General features: G+C 38.6%; 1 long non-coding RNA gene across 1 annotated transcript; it reads left to right on the top strand.

Annotated features, from left to right (window-relative positions):
• Positions 1-7,927: 7,927 nt before the first annotated feature.
• LOC145981857 (uncharacterized) lies at positions 7,928-17,181 on the top strand. The gene is made up of 3 exons (XR_014440993.1): positions 7,928-8,121; positions 11,855-11,943; positions 17,077-17,181. It is a non-coding gene; the product is annotated as an uncharacterized LOC145981857 (long non-coding RNA).

Raw genomic sequence — 17,181 nt, 5'->3', positions numbered from 1 at the left:
TCTAGAACTTTGTCGTGTGCAAGGAGGGGGAGTTGCTGCGGGTCATAGCCCCCATTTGGCCCAGTGTTCGTAAAAAAAAGGCCAAAATTAGGAAAAATGGCAAAAAGAGGGCTGACTGCTGAGAAAAAATATATACCACCAGTTTTGAAAATCCTATGCACGCCACTAGTTTAGAAGTGAGGAAAATATATTAAGATTTTTTTCAGACAAAGTATACACAAGAAGCCTGTCGGGACTGCAAGGAGGGTGATGCAGAAGTTCCCCATTTCCCAAATTTCCTCCCTGGTGAACTGAGCAGAGTGGTGGCATGCATTATCGTGTTGGATGATTTTTCTTTCCAGGACAGCGAACATTTATGGTTACCCCAGGTTCAAGAAATTCAATGAGAATTCACCCCTCTGCTTTCCATGTTGCATTCCGTTGAGGCAGTTTGGGGGTGACTTCTCAGAGGCTGATCTTTCATGCGTGTATTTCAATTTTTTTAAAAATGTTTTAACCATCTTCTAACACTGCTAGCACCCATGCATACATCTCCATACACATGCTGAAGTCTATTCTGAATTTCAGCAATAGGAATTCCCTCTTTAACAAGGAATTCAATCTCAACATTTTGTCGAAATGAAACATCACAGTCAGTCATTTTTAAACAACTGACTGCGCTTGCATGATCAAAGTTAATGATGTCACACTACTTCGACGCATTCAGTAAAGTCTATATTCTGCAATGATTTACTTTCGTTTGCGTGGATTGATGGATTCTATTTTTTAAAAAAAAGTTTCTCATTGCTTTCAGAATTCCCCCCCCCCCCCATATTATGCGTAAGCAATTCATGTTTATAATTTGTCATGTGTGTGGGAATCTAGTTGTATACTTGTAGTTCTTAGGTTCTGATTAGTTTTTATCGTAGATGGTTGAAGAGTTATTTCCCCCAAACCTAGTTGATGAGGCAGGGTGGCTGGCTACTCACCGGGAATTCCTGGAATTATGTGTGATTTATTGGCTCCAAGAATTGTATGAATTCTGCTTGAATTTTTCTCCTTAGACGTGAAAAATTTCAAATTTTATTAATCCAAATCCCATTGAATGTATTCATATTCATAAATGCCCTGAGGCATGTTTTTCACAGTATAGCTTTTATTTATATTGAGGAAGGAAAAGAAAGGGAAGCTGCATGGAAAATAAAACAGAATTCTCTCAGTCAGTTTACTTTGTTAGTGTCCTTTGCAGAACAATCTGACAGATGGAAGATTGCAAGGTAAGACATCTTGAAGTGGATTAGGTAAATTGATACAATTCATAATTTATCGTGAATTACTATATCCTGTAACATTTGTGACCACCAGCAATAGCCAATTTCTTCATGGAGATCTGCGAACACAAGGCACTCTCCGTTCAGCTCCACATAAACCTTCCACATTTTGCAGATATGTAGACGACACCTTTGTCATCTGTCCGCACGGTGAAGCAGCGCTACAGATGTTCCTGGTCCACCTCACCAACCAGCACCAGAATATCAAATTCACCATGGAGACAGATCAACGGCAGCCTTCATTCCTGGACATCCTCATCACACAAACCGAACGGGACCTAAGGACACAGCGTATACAGGAAACCTACTCACACCGACCTATATCTCAATGCCAAGAGTTTCACCATCCAGCCCAGCGATCAACAGTACTCTCGACATTGTTTCACCGAGCCATCACCATCAGTGACACAGAGCACCTTTAAGAGGAAATAAGACACCTGCGCACAGCCTTCAGACAGAATGGATACAGTGAAGGCATTATCAACAAGACGCTAAAGAAAGTAACACAAGAACAACCAACGAACAAACCCGGATCCACCTGATGACCAAGAAGATAGCTATCGTCCCATACACTGATAACCTCTCTGCAGTCATCAGCCACATTCTTTCAAAACACAACATCAAGACGATCCACAAACCGCCATCGAAAGTCAGAAGCCGACTTCAAAACCCCAAAGACGACCTAGGATAGAAGACACCCGGGGTTTACAGTATTGCCTGTGCCTGCGGTAAAGCCTACATTGGACAAACTGGGAGGACAATCGTACAGCACTGCAAAGAACATACCAGTTACATCAAGAATTTTCATCCTGAAAAATCAGGGTTAGCAGAACATTCAATCCAGGAGGGCCATAGAACTTCACAACCACCAAAATCATCAAATTACTGGGACCGTCTCATCAAAGAAGCAATAGCCATACACAGGGAAAAGGACAACCTCAACAGAGACACGGGATTCAAACTGGACCCAGCCTGGTTAGCAAAGTCGACTGGGAGTGCAGATATTGGAGAAACGCCACCTACACCAGACCCCTCCCACACCAAATACATATAACGTCACTCTGACTTATCTCTGCACTTCATTCCCTGAAGATGAGAGTGACGTTAGCTCTCGAAAGCTCAGAAGCCTTTCCGGAAATCACCTGGCTGATTGCCCGAGAAAACCTCTTAAATTTGTGACTTGTGTTTGTAAATGTACAAGTATGTGATATGACATGTAAACGCCACACCTTAAATGAAATATATAAAATAAATTAATCCCGAGAAAATTTCATCATTCACCGCCAGGAAAGCTTTACGAATTACTTTCAATTGAATTGAATTTGAATTTTTTGCTACCTTGGAATCGCACACACCCTTTATAGTATTAATGTATTTGTGTGTGGGTGGTGAAAGGCGGTAATACATAAGTTTGAAATAGAAACATCTGCTTGTACCCTTGATTTTTTGGATACTTTGCCTAGAAAACCGGGAATTATACTTGAATTTTATAATGATCCTAGAGTGGCCACCCTGAGAGGAGAAAGATGTCAATCTCAGGAGGGAACTGCACTTTGTGACCAAATACCTATTAGTAAATTAGAACAAAGATTGAGTGAAAAGATCAAGTAGCTAACTCCACCATCACCCTTCAAAGATCTTTTGTGAATATGGCAAAGAGATTTATCATAGTCAGTCAGTGAGTTTATCAATTTGCCACTTGTTAGGTAATCTGTTCATTGCATATGACCATGCCGGCCTCCGTGGTGGAGTGGTTAGCACATCACACTATGACTCGATGGGTCCCAGGTTAGAACGAAAATTTAAACATTTCCAGTGTGTTGATTGTTTTCTATTTCTTTTCATTTATTACATGTGAGGGGTTCAGAGCACAACGAGTAAGTGAGTGAAAATAAAAATATTAAAAAATAGGCACCCTAAAATGCGGTATTAGACTCAAAACAATATGAAACGAATTTAATACTGCAAAGGAATTAAAATGGCAAAAAGCAAAAGATACATTCCGCAGTTATAGCATGCTGCAACAAAGTGTTACGGACTCTGGAACGTCAAGAGTGAATCAATATTTATTCAGTTGCCACAACAAACATTTACAATGACTGAAAAATTAAATATTTCATTTTCAGTATTCTAATAAAAGTATCTATTATTTTAGTGGAGTAGACAATTCTCTATTGCTCAGCTCCATGTAACTTGAAATGTGTTGTTTTATGATAGATTTTCTTCTCTTTATTACTGCCCCCCGTGGCGTATTAGTTAGCACATCGTGCTACAATGCCAAGGTTCCCAGGTTTGAATCCTGGCCTGGGCATGGATGTTTGTGAAATGTGAGTGTCCATTCATCATATCATCACTCATCCCCATCTTCGCAAATTATCCAAAAGCGGCATAAAAAATGAAGTAAGATAATGCAAATCAAATATCTCTATCACACTAACACTATTGTTGTTAGTTTATGAACACCTAACATGCTGTAAGTGCCCACCTCCACGATCCCAATGGCAGTGACAACGCCATTACCACATTACCATACAGATATGAAAGATAACAACAAAAATAAGAAAATGATCTAACTGTGTATTATGGCGTAGGTATGATGCTGCACACTAAAATAGAATTTAGTTTTAAATTAGATGTTTGATTCACGGCGGCGAAGCAGCACATGGTCAGGTATCGGTCAATGTGGTTGTCCTGACGAAGCTCTGCTGATGGACAATTTGCACATACAGGTCTATATGGCATCATATACACCACAGGACAGGAGAGAGAGATTGAATTACAGCATGTAATTAGAATAGTTGCAATAAGGAAATAGTTAATTTTAATATTACCATAGTTTGAAATAGTCTTATTTTTTTAAGAATTTGTAATTCTTGAATATGAAAAGCATTTCTTATGCAATAATATGATTGCATGGTTTTGGAAGTTGATTGATTGTATACTGGTAGTGATCCTCTTCGTATGTAGTGCAAGTAATAGTGAATGCTAGTTCAGTTTGGTAGGTCCAGTGGCGTGGCGTAACTTTTCAAAAGTGGTACGGACCATCAATATGACAATTATGTCTGCTAGACATCATCATCCCCCCCCCCGAAAAAAAAAAACCTCTTCGATCTGGATTTTCGTTCTTTTTTCCAATCTGCTCGGTGATTTAGCCACAAACACTCTTAGAAAGAACTACCACTCATTATACAGTTTCCGTGAAAATCCAATGAACAGTAAAAAGGTAAAGTGCTCCCCTGTGCATAGCACCACGCCATGAAGGCGTATAGGGGGTGTGGGGGTAACGCCCCACACTTTCTTGATCCGGTCATGAGTGGGGGTGATGTGATCAGCATCACGCCCCTGACCGCCTTTACCCCCCAGGGTTTCCCCCAGGTACCCATGTTATTCGACGCTGGTTGGGTGCCAGGGCCGCTTCCATCGTTAGAAAAGTTCCCGGATTTGAACCGGCCGGGGATCGAACCCGGGACCTTTAGCATGGTAGTCAGATGCGTTACCGACTGAGCCACCGTGGCCACATCCAATGAACAGTGGTCGACCCTTGTCAATTCTTCATCTGTCTCTGTTTTCCTTTGCAAGTGCAAAGGGGGAGAAGAACCACACTTTTTTTGGGTCAGTTTGACGTTTGTGTGGTGAGCAGATGACAGAACTCCACCCCTCCAGCAACAGTCAATGTGGAAGGGAAGGGAAGCCCTGCCCAGCTGTACGTACTACTGTTGCCAACTTAATATTTTGGAGCAAGGTTTGTCCAAATCACGAATCGCACCGAGGAACTATCTTTTCATCTATTACCTAACTGGTCTCAGTTGTAGTTAAATCTAGCCTTGGCTTTGCAATCTACATCCAGTTGCTTCACAGAAATCGTATCCCCAGTTTAGATGGGATTTAGATCTTTTCTGGCAATCCAATGTGACAACACTGGCCTGTTCCAGCAGGCCTGACCGGTAACTGGGCCCCGTAACAGGCATATGAATAACACCGTAGCACACTTTGCCCCAAAGTCTTCCTTGCATTGGTGCCCTCTCCCCTTGTTACCTTTTCAGGGTAGCGGAACCTGCCTCCGTCTGTGCTTCTGTCGATGCAATATCTACACGACTGCAATGCTGTTGGTTAACGTATTTAACAATGTTGTCATTTTATTGAAACAACCTTTTAATTCTTTACGTTTTGCTGTTACCTGCATATATACAGTTCGTCACAAGAAAATAGCACTCTTAAAAAATTGCATGTTTAGCGTGATTCAATAATAGCAATATTCCTTGCTCGACAGCCCTCGAAGGATTTTGGCCAATCTCCCGACTGCCAGTCTCCCTCCCACAATCCTTCTTAGGGGTGTGGAGATCTTCAACCGATAATGGGGTGCCGTGTGGTCAGCACATCGAAACCTCAGCCGTTATAGGATATATCCGAGACCAGGTTACGCTACTCTCTCGTAGTTACTCAATTTCCTCACGATGGTTTGCCAGTGGTTCTCTACACAGGATGAAAACCGAGAGACTTAACCCATGCCATCCCGCAGTCGGAGTCCAAATCACAGCGCCTTATACTGCATGGCGACGGAGGAGGACTATTTAATAATCATAATTTTTATCCACACTGTATGCGACCATGGTTCCACCCTTGCTCTGGTCCGGTTCACAGGCTCAGAGCAAAATAAATTGTTTTCCATATCGTCCAGTTGCCAGAATATCAATTCATAGCAGAGCACAAATGCTGTGGTGCTATTTTTTGTGACTGACTGTACATGCTGGTTAGGTCAGAATACGTTTTGGTCAAGTTAGCCTGAATTTCGTTGAATTTGGTTAGGGGTGACTATATCTTATACTCCCTCCCTTCCTCTTTCCTTTTTCTCCTCTCTCTCTCTTTCTTTCTCTCTCTTTCTTTTCCTTCCTTTTCACACCGTTTTCTTCTTTCCTTCTCTTTTCTCTCTCTCTCTCTCTCTCTCTCTCTCTCATCTCTCTTCCTCTCTCTGGGAAGGGAGAGAGGAGAAAGAGAAATAACTTTCTCTCTTTCCTGTCCCGGAAGAGAGGGAGAAGAGAGAGAGAGAAAGAAAATATAGAGGAACACACTCTCACTCTCTTATTCTTTCCTTCCTTCTTCTTTGCTTTCTTTTCCTTTGCTTTTCTCTCTCTTTCTCTTTTTCCCTCCCCCTATCTCCCTCTTTCTCCTTCCCTCTCTCTTTATCTTTTTCCCTCCCTCTATCTCCCTCTTTCTCCTTCCCCCCCTCTCTCTCTCTCTCTCTCCCGAAAGAAGAGAGAGAGAAGGAAGAGAAAGAGGAAAATAACCACCCCTCCACCGAGAGAGAGATGAAAAAGAGGTGGGAGAAAAAGAAAGAAAGGAAGGTTGTTCTTTCCCTTTCTTCTCTCTCTTTCCCTCTCCCTCTCGTCTTCATTCTTCTCTTTCATTCCCTTTCTTCTCCCTCTCTCTCTCACTCTCTCTCCCTCTCCCTTCTCTTCCTTTCTCTTTTACTCTCTCTCTCTCTCTCTCTCTCTCTCTCTTTTCTCTTGTTGAATGGCATTTCACATTGTAAGGAAGGAGAGAGAGACAGTGCATTCATGCAATTAGACCAGAGAATGATGCAACTGAGAAGCAAATTCCAGTGCTAAATACACAAAACTACAAATTGTGAAGACATTTAGTTCCATAGAAGAAATAGGTAAAGGCACTCCTGTGCACGTGCGTACATATATATATATAGTTATGATGGTGTCTATATTTGGCAGCTGCAGGTGTCTTTAAAAAAAAATTCACGTGTTCGGGAAGGATGAGACCTTAGTAGCATAAGCTAATGTAGATTGCTAAACAGCAAGATTACGAAACCTAATTGGTTTAACATTATTTAAGTACTATACACTTTTGGCACATGTAACAATGAACAAGTTTCAACAGACATGGAGGAGAGTGAACATCTAGATAGGGCAAGCTTTGTGGTTTCATCTTGCCAAACTTTACCCAGTTTAAACTTCTGCCTTTCAACATGTTCAGTAGTTTTCAGTGTTTTGAAACTTGCACTTGATGTGAAAGCTAGATGTGCCAAAAGTGAATATTACTGAAGTGAAAATGTTGGTATGTGCCATAAGTTATCCTCTATTTATTTGACACTGTGTTTTATAGGGATGGGCCGATATTCTACAGATCTGATATAAAATTAGAAATGGTCCTTGAAGAACCTGAAAGGTTCATTGACCTTAATAAATGTGTGTTTCAAGGTGGCTCCAGTGCTAAAGAAATTGCATATTTACACATTTACTTTTTTTGAAAGTAGGGTTGGAGATTATCCATAAAAATTACAACAAAATGGCAGAATTTTGCACTAAATTATCAGATATTTATCGATATATCGGATCAGTAAAATAATCGGTAATTTTCCCGATACACCAATATGCTTGTATCAGCCAATACCGATAGAGTACCGATTAACCGGTCCCATCCTTAGTATTTTTTGCTTTAGGCTAGATTTTTTAGTTATGTTAAGTTTTCATTTAAAAAAATCTGTATATTTTTGTTTAAAAATTCCATGATTCAGGTTTTTTCATTCCTGACACCTAATTTTCCTGCTCCGAATTTCTAGGTAATGTAATTGTACTACCACATGGAGTAAAGAAGAGAGTGGAAGAAGTCCTGTATGAGGTTTCTGAAGGCGAGGTCATGTGACTGCATCTGCAAGCTTAACCCACAACATTCCGAAGCACCATAAGGAAGCATGTAATTTTGTGTACTTTGAATAATATTTACGCAGCAACAGGGTCTTGTTCAGCAAGCATCTGTACTAACATAAATGACACGAAGCATAAGGAATAACATTCCATAGGTAAGTACAGCTAGTTCTGATTTGTTTTAATTGCGAATCATGGTCCATAGGCACTTTTTGTATGGTTCAATTTCTATTTCTGTCTGTTAACAAATACTGCAGCATCTTAGTGATTACTTATCGCACGTTTTCTGGAGAAACAATTTTTTTTTCTTCCGTTTCCATTTGTATGATTTTTTATTTGTTAGCAGCCATTTGTTCACTGTCATCTTGGATATGGACTGCTGTTGCCATCTACTTCATGTGCATGGTCAGGTGTCGGGCTCTTACATTAAAATAATGTCCCTAAATACTTTTAAGCACCTGCTCATGTAAGATCTGGTGTCAAGAATGAAATCTCCTTTGAGGCTTGCATGAAAATCTGCAAAAACTTGTGTCCAAGTCAAACAGAAACTAAGAATGCCGAAGGCACAATCTAAATTTCAAATCATAATTTTTCCGTTAACTAATACTTAGTGAAGTTTTTAAGTCTGCTAATTTGTTTCTCCAAGCTTCTAACTTACTTCCACAGTCGTTCCCAATAATCTTAAGCACTTCCTAATTAATGCTCTCGTAAAACTTGCAAAAAATCATTCAACATTCGGAACAGTTGCCTAAAGTAAACCTAACTACCTTGTGAATGAAGCTGGTTCATAGTAGAAGGAAGTGGTGTCCTCTTCATGTGAGGTTCTTCTGTCAGTGAAAGTCTTTGGTGGAAGTAGAAGCAACCATGTTACTTCGACCAATGTCACTGACTTGAGGATCACGTTACTTCGACCAATGTCACTGACTTGAGGATCCTGTTACTTCGACCAATGTCACTGACTTGAGGATCACGTTACTTCGACCAATGTCACTGACTTGAGGATCACGTTACTTCGACCAATGTCACTGACTTGAGGATCCTGTTACTTCGACCAATGTCACTGACTTGATGATCCTGTTACTTTGACCAATGTCACTGACTTGAGGATCAAGTTACTTCGACCAATGTCACTGACTTGAGGATCACGTTACTTCGACCAATGTCACTGACTTGAGGATCCTGTTACTTCGACCAATGTCACTGACTTGAGGATCACGTTACTTCGACCAATGTCACTGACTTGAGGATCCTGTTACTTCGACCAATGTCACTGACTTGAGGATCCTGTTACTTGGACCAATGTCACTGACTTGAGGATCCTGTTACTTGGACCAATGTCACTGACTTGAGGATCCTGTTACTTGGACCAATGTCACTGACTTGAGGATCCTGTTACTTCGACCAATGTCACTGACTTGAGGATCCTGTTACTTCGACCAATGTCACTGACTTGAGGATCACGTTACTTCGACCAATGTCACTTACTTGAGGATCCTGTTACTTCGACCAATGTCACTGACTTGAGGATCCTGTTACTTCGACCAATGTCACTGACTTGAGGATCCTGTTACTTCGACCAATGTCACTGACTTGAGGATCCTGTTACTTCGACCAATGTCACTGACTTGAGGATCACGTTACTTCGACCAATGTCACTGACTTGAGGATCCTGTTACTTCGACCAATGTCACTGACTTGAGGATCCTGTTACTTCGACCAATGTCACTGACTTGAGGATCCTGTTACTTCGACCAATGTCACTGACTTGAGGATCACGTTACTTCGACCAATGTCACTGACTTGAGGATCACGTTACTTCGACCAATGTCACTGACTTGAGGATCCCATTACTTCAACCAATGTCACTGACTTGAGGATCCTGTTACTTCGACCAATGTCACTGACTTGAGGATCACGTTACTTCGACCAATGTCACTGACTTGAGGATCCTGTTACTTCGACCAATGTCACTGACTTGAGGATCCTGTTACTTCGACCAATGTCACTGACTTGAGGATCCTGTTACTTCGACCAATGTCACTGACTTGAGGATCCCTTTACTTCAACCAATGTCACTGACTTGAGGATCCCATTACTTCAACCAATGTCACTGACTTGAGGATCCTGTTACTTCGACCAATGTCACTGACTTGAGGATCCCATTACTTCAACCAATGTCACTGACTTGAGGATCCCATTACTTCAACCAATGTCACTGACTTGAGGATCCCAAGACATTGTGTGATACAGGTACTGCTGGTCTTTTTTTTACTACAAGAATGTTAACTCAAACTTACTGGTATCCATTACTATCAATAATGTTATTGCATTTCAACAGAAGGGTCCCAAGCGTTCTTCTCATGATTGTTGCAACCATGGCCATATTTAGAGGGATATTTTTTAGGTTTCAACCCTTCCCCCGAAACTTCTTGCATTAAGGCTCAGCTGGACCCTTGGCATGCAAAAGGGTGAATTTTTTCAAATTTTCCTCTCCATTCGAAAGACTTCTTGGATATTTCAAAATATGAAACATTACATCAACTTAGAATTCCTTCTAGAGTATTGATGTGAAATTTTGTGTACTTTTCTTTCACTGTTATCTAGATATTATCAGTAGTTTTGTGATTACATAAGTCTATTAAACTATTGATAATATCTAGACAACAATGAAAGAAAACTACATGAAAATTCACGCCAATGCTCTAGAAGGAATTCTAAGCTGATGTAATGTTTCATATTTTGAAATATCCAAGAAGTTTTTCGAATGGAGAGGTAAATTTGTAAAAATTCACCCATTTGCATGCCAAAGGTCCACCTGAGCCTTAATGCTCGACTGGACCTTAGGCAGCCATAAGGGTGAATGTTTAAAAATTTTCCTTTCCATTCAAAAAACCTCTTTGATATTCCAAAATATGAAAAATTTCATACTCTTAGAATTCTAGATATTATCAATAATTTAATAGACTTACGTAATCGTGAAACTTTTGAGAATATCTAGATAGCAGCTTAAACAAACTACACAAAAATTCACGTCAATGCTCTAGAAGGAATTCTAAGTGGATATAATTTTTCATATTTTTGAATATCGCACCCTTACAGCTGCCAAGCATCCAGTCAAGCCTTAATGGAAGTTCAGAAATCGAAATCTGTAACTCATTTTCAAAATTTTGAAGCTTCACTAAAATACAACAGGAAGTCAATACTGAGACAATCTAGCTAGAATAGTTAGCAATCTAGCTGGCTAATAGCAAAGATGAGGATGAATGGTGGTAAAATAAAATGGATGAAGGGAGCCCCATATATGATTTTACTGGCTGTGAGTCCAGATGCCAGTACCTCACTAATCTGCCAAATGCAGTAATAGATAAAGTAAGTATAATTCTCTTGTTCAGTACAGCTTCAGTTTTTATCTTAACTGACCTATCGGTAGGGGTTTTACGCTAAATAAATATTTTATTTTCTCAATTCCTAATTTCCAACTTTGAGCAGGAGTCATATAAATAAAGGATAAGAAAATCTAAAAAATATCTAAAAAAAAAAAGTAATGAGAAAGTCATGAATTTGGATTTGTTATTTTGGTAAACACCCCGATATTTGATAAAAACGAATATCACAATTTCTTATAATGGGTTTTCACTGGGCCATGTCAAGAAAAAAAAGCTTCTGAAATATGTTTGAAATAATGAGACAATCAGTGCTCCATGACTATTTATTTAATATTGGAATATTTTATGCTTATGTACTGTTACTGATGATCGAAACCAAACCTCCGTAGTGCATTCTGCATGGCAAACTCAAATTCGTGCTCCTGAGGTGAACAACTCCTGGAAAACATAGATCAATTGTACTTATGATGTGTGTTTCTTACATATTGTATTTTATTTCCAGTTGGACTATGCAATTCTAATACCACAAGAATGCAGGCGGAGTGACAGCAGCACATGAAGCCTTGATACCACAGGATACACAGAAGATAGGTATGTTGACATGGTCAAATTTACCTATAACAGGATGTTTACCAGTCAAGAAATTATGCTTATGGTCAAGACTTTTTTGCTATTTTTCACAGTATAGTGAATTTACGTGGTAGTTGCCAAATATTTTCCTAAGGATCTTATTTTCAAATACTCTCAATTTACGCCCGCCGCAAAATGACTTCGGACCTTATAACAAAAGCACAAAAAATACAGAAAATTCATGTGGAAAGCTATTATTAAGCTATTAGATGTAGCAAAAAATGCATACATTAGTACGGAGTCATGTTGCCTTTACTTTTGAGAACCATTTGGATGCGCTTGGGCATGGAATCACTAAGACTTCGGAAGTAATTTAAGTCCATCTCAATGCACCACATTTTCTTCAGTTCTGTTTGGAGGGTCTGTAGGTTCCGTTCTTTCCCAGGAATTGCTTCATAGGATGCCAACAATTTTCAATTGGGTTGAGACTGGGGCTATTCCCAGTCCACTCTAACATCTTTAACTGTTGTTCCTCAAGTCATTTCCTTACCTTCTTAGCCGTATGACGAGCGTTATCATGCATGGAAAGATCACACTCGTTGATCTGAAGCATATCCACTAAATGGTCCTTAAGAATGTTGATATATCGGTCTGCGTTCATCGTCACATTTTGCGGTAAGAAATATAAACCTGCCCTACCCTTTTCACCTGAAAAACACCCCCACACCATTACAAACTGGGAGTGCCTAACGGTCGGAACCATATAATTTGGGTCGTATCGACCTGTAGATGACGGACGTCGAACCTTAGCAGCTTCTATTCGGAACAGTTGGACTGAGCTTTCATCGGAAAACATGACTTTCCTCCAGTGTGCATATTTATTTGCAAAAGCAAGATGGTCTTTCTTCATGCGGGCGGTGAGTAGTGGCTTCTCAGCAGCGATACGACACGACAAATCCAAGTCTTTCTGTAAACAGTGCTGGATCTTGTGAACACTAACTTTTTCCAGCAGACTCGGGTGCATTACTTTAAGTTCTGACGCTGTCAGTCGAGGGTTTTCCTTTATTTCTCTCATTAGGAGAGCGTCTGTAGATTTGGTTGTTTTTCTTTGCCTCCCACCAAAGAATTTGTGCTTTGGAATGACAGTCGGAGGCAGGTTGATTTACATATCGTCTATATCTGGACGTTTTCACTTCGCTGGCTTGTTCCACACTACTACAGTACTTTCCCAGCTTATCACAAATACACCTGTTCAGTAGTCAGATATCCAGCACAAATACAATAGGAAAATATCCAACACAAAGTGCACCACACGAAAACACAGCAATTTATCGCACACACTACAACAGAAAGTCACCCTTCCTGTGTCGAAATGAAATTAACTCGCTTATCAGCAGTAATACACTGTTGCCAGATACGTTCATGCAGTAACAGTTCCGTGTTCCAAACAAAACAACACTAGATGCAAGGCTACAAAGTGATAGAGATTTCACATGGGTCTGAAGTCATTTTGCGGCAGGTGTAATATCCTTGTGAAGAAAGTTCCGCCTCGGGACTGAAGTTATACTGATCCAGTTGGATTTCATATATCGTGAAGGGGAGGATAGGTATTCTTTTTTAATGCAAGGCTTATATAATTCATTTATGTGCCTCCTGGTCTTCATCCAGTCCTTTTGTAATGTTGTTAATCACTGTTTCTTTTTATCTTATCAGTTACAATTTTGTAGAGCATTTCCCATTTGTGTTTTACCATAGTGTCTGATTTGTATTCAATTTTTTTTTGTCATATATTTTCCTGGTGCATGTGGAAGTTGTGTTTTGATCTCATTAGAAAGATCCCTTTATGGGAGTCTGCATTGTAAAAGTTAGTTTGGTTGCTAACATGTGCAGATCTTCAGCTGTGTATTTTTTTAATTAATTTGTCTTAGTCAAGTTAAGTTCCTTTTGCCAGATTAAACATTATTACCATATTTTCTCATGTCTAATGTGTACTTTTTTTCCAAAATTTTTGCCTCGAAAAACTGTGGTGCTTATTATGCATGGAATAATTTGGACAGACCACATGAAACCACACATATTTTCACCATGTCACTGCACGAAACATGTATATATCAGCATGTGCAAATACAAATTATCAGGTTGGGTTTCGTGAGCATTTAAATAATTATAATTTTAAAAAAAAACATAAGTTTTAAGGGTGATTTCTAATATTTTTTTACTTTGTATCGGAATGTTTTGCAACACCAAGAGAAACTGTGCCGTTTTGTCGAAATTTGAGCATACACCTATCGTCACACAAGATGTGTGTATCAATGGAATTTCTTGGGTGAGAAATAGTAGAAAATAACTTCTTGGCTGCTGCAAATCCGTAATGCTTTCTTCTACTACCAAATAAATAAGTTGGTTACAGAAGTGAAAGTGGAGGTGTTTTGGTGATTCATCGTATACACAAGACAATATTCTCCTCTTAGTCCACATAGGTATGATGCTATTCGCTCTTGATCAGCACAGCAACAGCTTTACAGCTTGCAACTAAGAAAGCCATTTCTTGAACGTGAATTGCATTGCTCATTTTATATGAGATATAATTGCTTGTTGTTTTTCCTCATCTAAAACCAGGGTGTTCATTATGCACGTGTAAATGTAAATGCGGTATGTTGTGGTCAGGTGATGGAATTGGATTTGTGAATGTTGCTGCCTCTTCCCTGTTTTCAGCAGTTATATTGAGACCTACAATAAATTCTTCCATGTGTTGCCCATTTATTGTGAGTTACTTCACCAAGACATTTGAAATACATGTAATGAGGTGCAAATCAAAAATTCTTCACTTCGACCACATTGGCTGAATGTAGATGCTGCCTACGGTACAGTTTTCACTTTTCCCAACAAGTCTGAGTTGTATTTTGCTGTGCTTTCTATGTGAAATGCAACAATAAAAATGACTGATGTAGTTCCTTGACCTTTCACAAAGGCATCTTTGTGAAAGTCGAGATGTTAGCAAACAAGGTATTTTTCATATTGTAAAGTCATTAGTAGGGGCATGCATATTTCGTTTTTAACGAAAAAACGAAATTTGAAAAAACACATTGTAGTGTTAAGTTTTCATGTTTTTGAAAGGTGTGAGATGCATTTTGTGATCATATTTTGTCACGAAATAATGCGAAATGAACTGCAAAAAGCGAAATTAACTCTTAAATACGAAATTCAGGGTTTATTCACCGACGCGACACCTTTGGAGGTCTGAATTATCCTGAGAGTTATGCAATTCCCGGAAAATTGATTAATTCTGCTGTTAATATTGGAGAAGCAAAAATGGGCTCCTTTACACAGAAATAAACTTAACACTCTGATAACTACATAAATGTGCTATTAGAAGTGAAATGTTACTTCTGTGGAATAAGTGTAGTTTTCAAATCAAATTTAGGATTATATTCACAATTTTAAAACCAATATGTCTTTTTATATACCACTTTTCATCCATTTTTTCACCGCTATAACACCGATATTTTATTTTATTTACCGCTTTTGAACCCGAAATTGACTCCGTTTTTGTACCGAAATTTTGCTTTTTTATTTACCAAAAATATGTGCCCCTAGTCATTAGTGCACAATGTCTGCAGTTCGTGACAAATATCTTCAGTTTGGTGTCCACATAATTTACCTTTAGTGTACAATTTATTGAAATTTCAACTGCCACATTTATACCCCTTGAGGATGGATGGTTGATATTTTGACCAGCCATGTGTGTCAGCAATTAACTTGCGATTTCTTGAAAACTAAACATGATATTTCTGTCTTTTTTAATCTTTAGTGTAAATATGAAGGCATGATATAGTCAAATTAGAAAACAATATATCCATTGTTACTATTATTAACAAGTGAAATTTGAAAAAGTCATTTGTTTCTGCATTATTATTGCGAGATAGATTTGTAAAAGAGGCTATAACATCTAAACTACTGCATTTTTAAAAATAAATTTAAATCCCACAAGCAATGTCCGACAATGAAAGGGGCAAAGGCACGATTGTTAAAATTTGCCCTGTCCGTGTGTTTGCATACAGCAGCAACTATCAAACCAAGCACTGTTTGAAAAAAAGCCTTTTGTTTCATTTTTGTTACTATGGGATAAATTTGAGAATGAGTAAAAAGGCCCAAAGTTTGAAATTTCTTTTGAAAAATAAAGAGAAAGTTGCATCACATATTCTCATAAAGTGGAATTTTACCATGATTCTCTTTAGGTTAGGAGTTTGTCCCAAAGCTGGCTGGCAACACTTCAGCTTTATATAATGTTATAAGTACAAGTTTGATCTCAATGAAACTTTGCATAGTTGTTGGAAGGCATCACTCTACATGCTATTTTTTTAAAAAAATATTTATGAAGTTCCTCGTTTTTTGTTGCCTGTGGTAAAAGTTCTGTCATTAAGAGGTTGAGTGACAAAGTTAATATTGTTAATTTCCTGGAATGCGTCTCCTGTCTATGTCCTTCCCAAAGCTGACAGACAAAGTTTTAGGCAGAATTACCAATGGTAATGGAAATATTTGCTGGAACATCATATATCAAAATGTGATCTTGAAAGCTGTAAAGGTTTTATTTAGGCTATTATCTGGAAGATTTGGCCTATCTGTCTTCATTAACTCTTAAATGTAGAGAGAGTTTTTAAGGGGAATAAAAAATCCTTGAGGGAAGCAATTGTAAAATTTTTCAAGCAGGAAGTGTTGTCTTGTGTAGCAGTCAAAACATTACCTGGGTGATTTTGACATTTACTTTTTTATTACTTGAGGTTAATTTTCTGAATGTTGGGAGTTTCAACATGTTCAATTGTGTAATACCATGAAAATTAGAGCTAAAGCTGGTTTTGTTGTTGTTACTAGGTCTAGGAAGTTGATGACAAACCTGATTGATAGAACCAGAAAATATTGTTATATAACTTTGTATGTTGGGTAGTCTTAATGTAAGAAAGAAGAGTGAATGACTCCTGTAGAAAACAGTTGTGGAGTAGTTTGAAGTAAAACTATTAAAATAGCTTTTTTGTTGAATAGTTTAAAAATAATTCATTTTTAGGCTATCAACTTCTTAGCCCTAGTCTTTATATATTTGTGTGAAAATGTTGGCATTTTATAAATAGATTGTTGAAGCCTGTGTTTTTTTTGTAGGTTAGTGGGGAGGAGACGACTGCTTTAAAAGTAGCAAATACAATTGAAAGCTGCATAAAAATGAATGTAAGAAGAAAGAAGCAAAGCATAAAGATTTTGTGAATG

This window comes from Lepisma saccharinum, chromosome 30, assembly GCF_977018435.1.
Source record: "Lepisma saccharinum chromosome 30, izLepSacc3.1, whole genome shotgun sequence".
NCBI lineage: Eukaryota > Metazoa > Arthropoda > Insecta > Zygentoma > Lepismatidae > Lepisma > Lepisma saccharinum.
The sequence above is the reverse complement of the archived record's forward strand: the minus strand, read 5'-3'. Positions and strand labels throughout refer to the sequence as shown.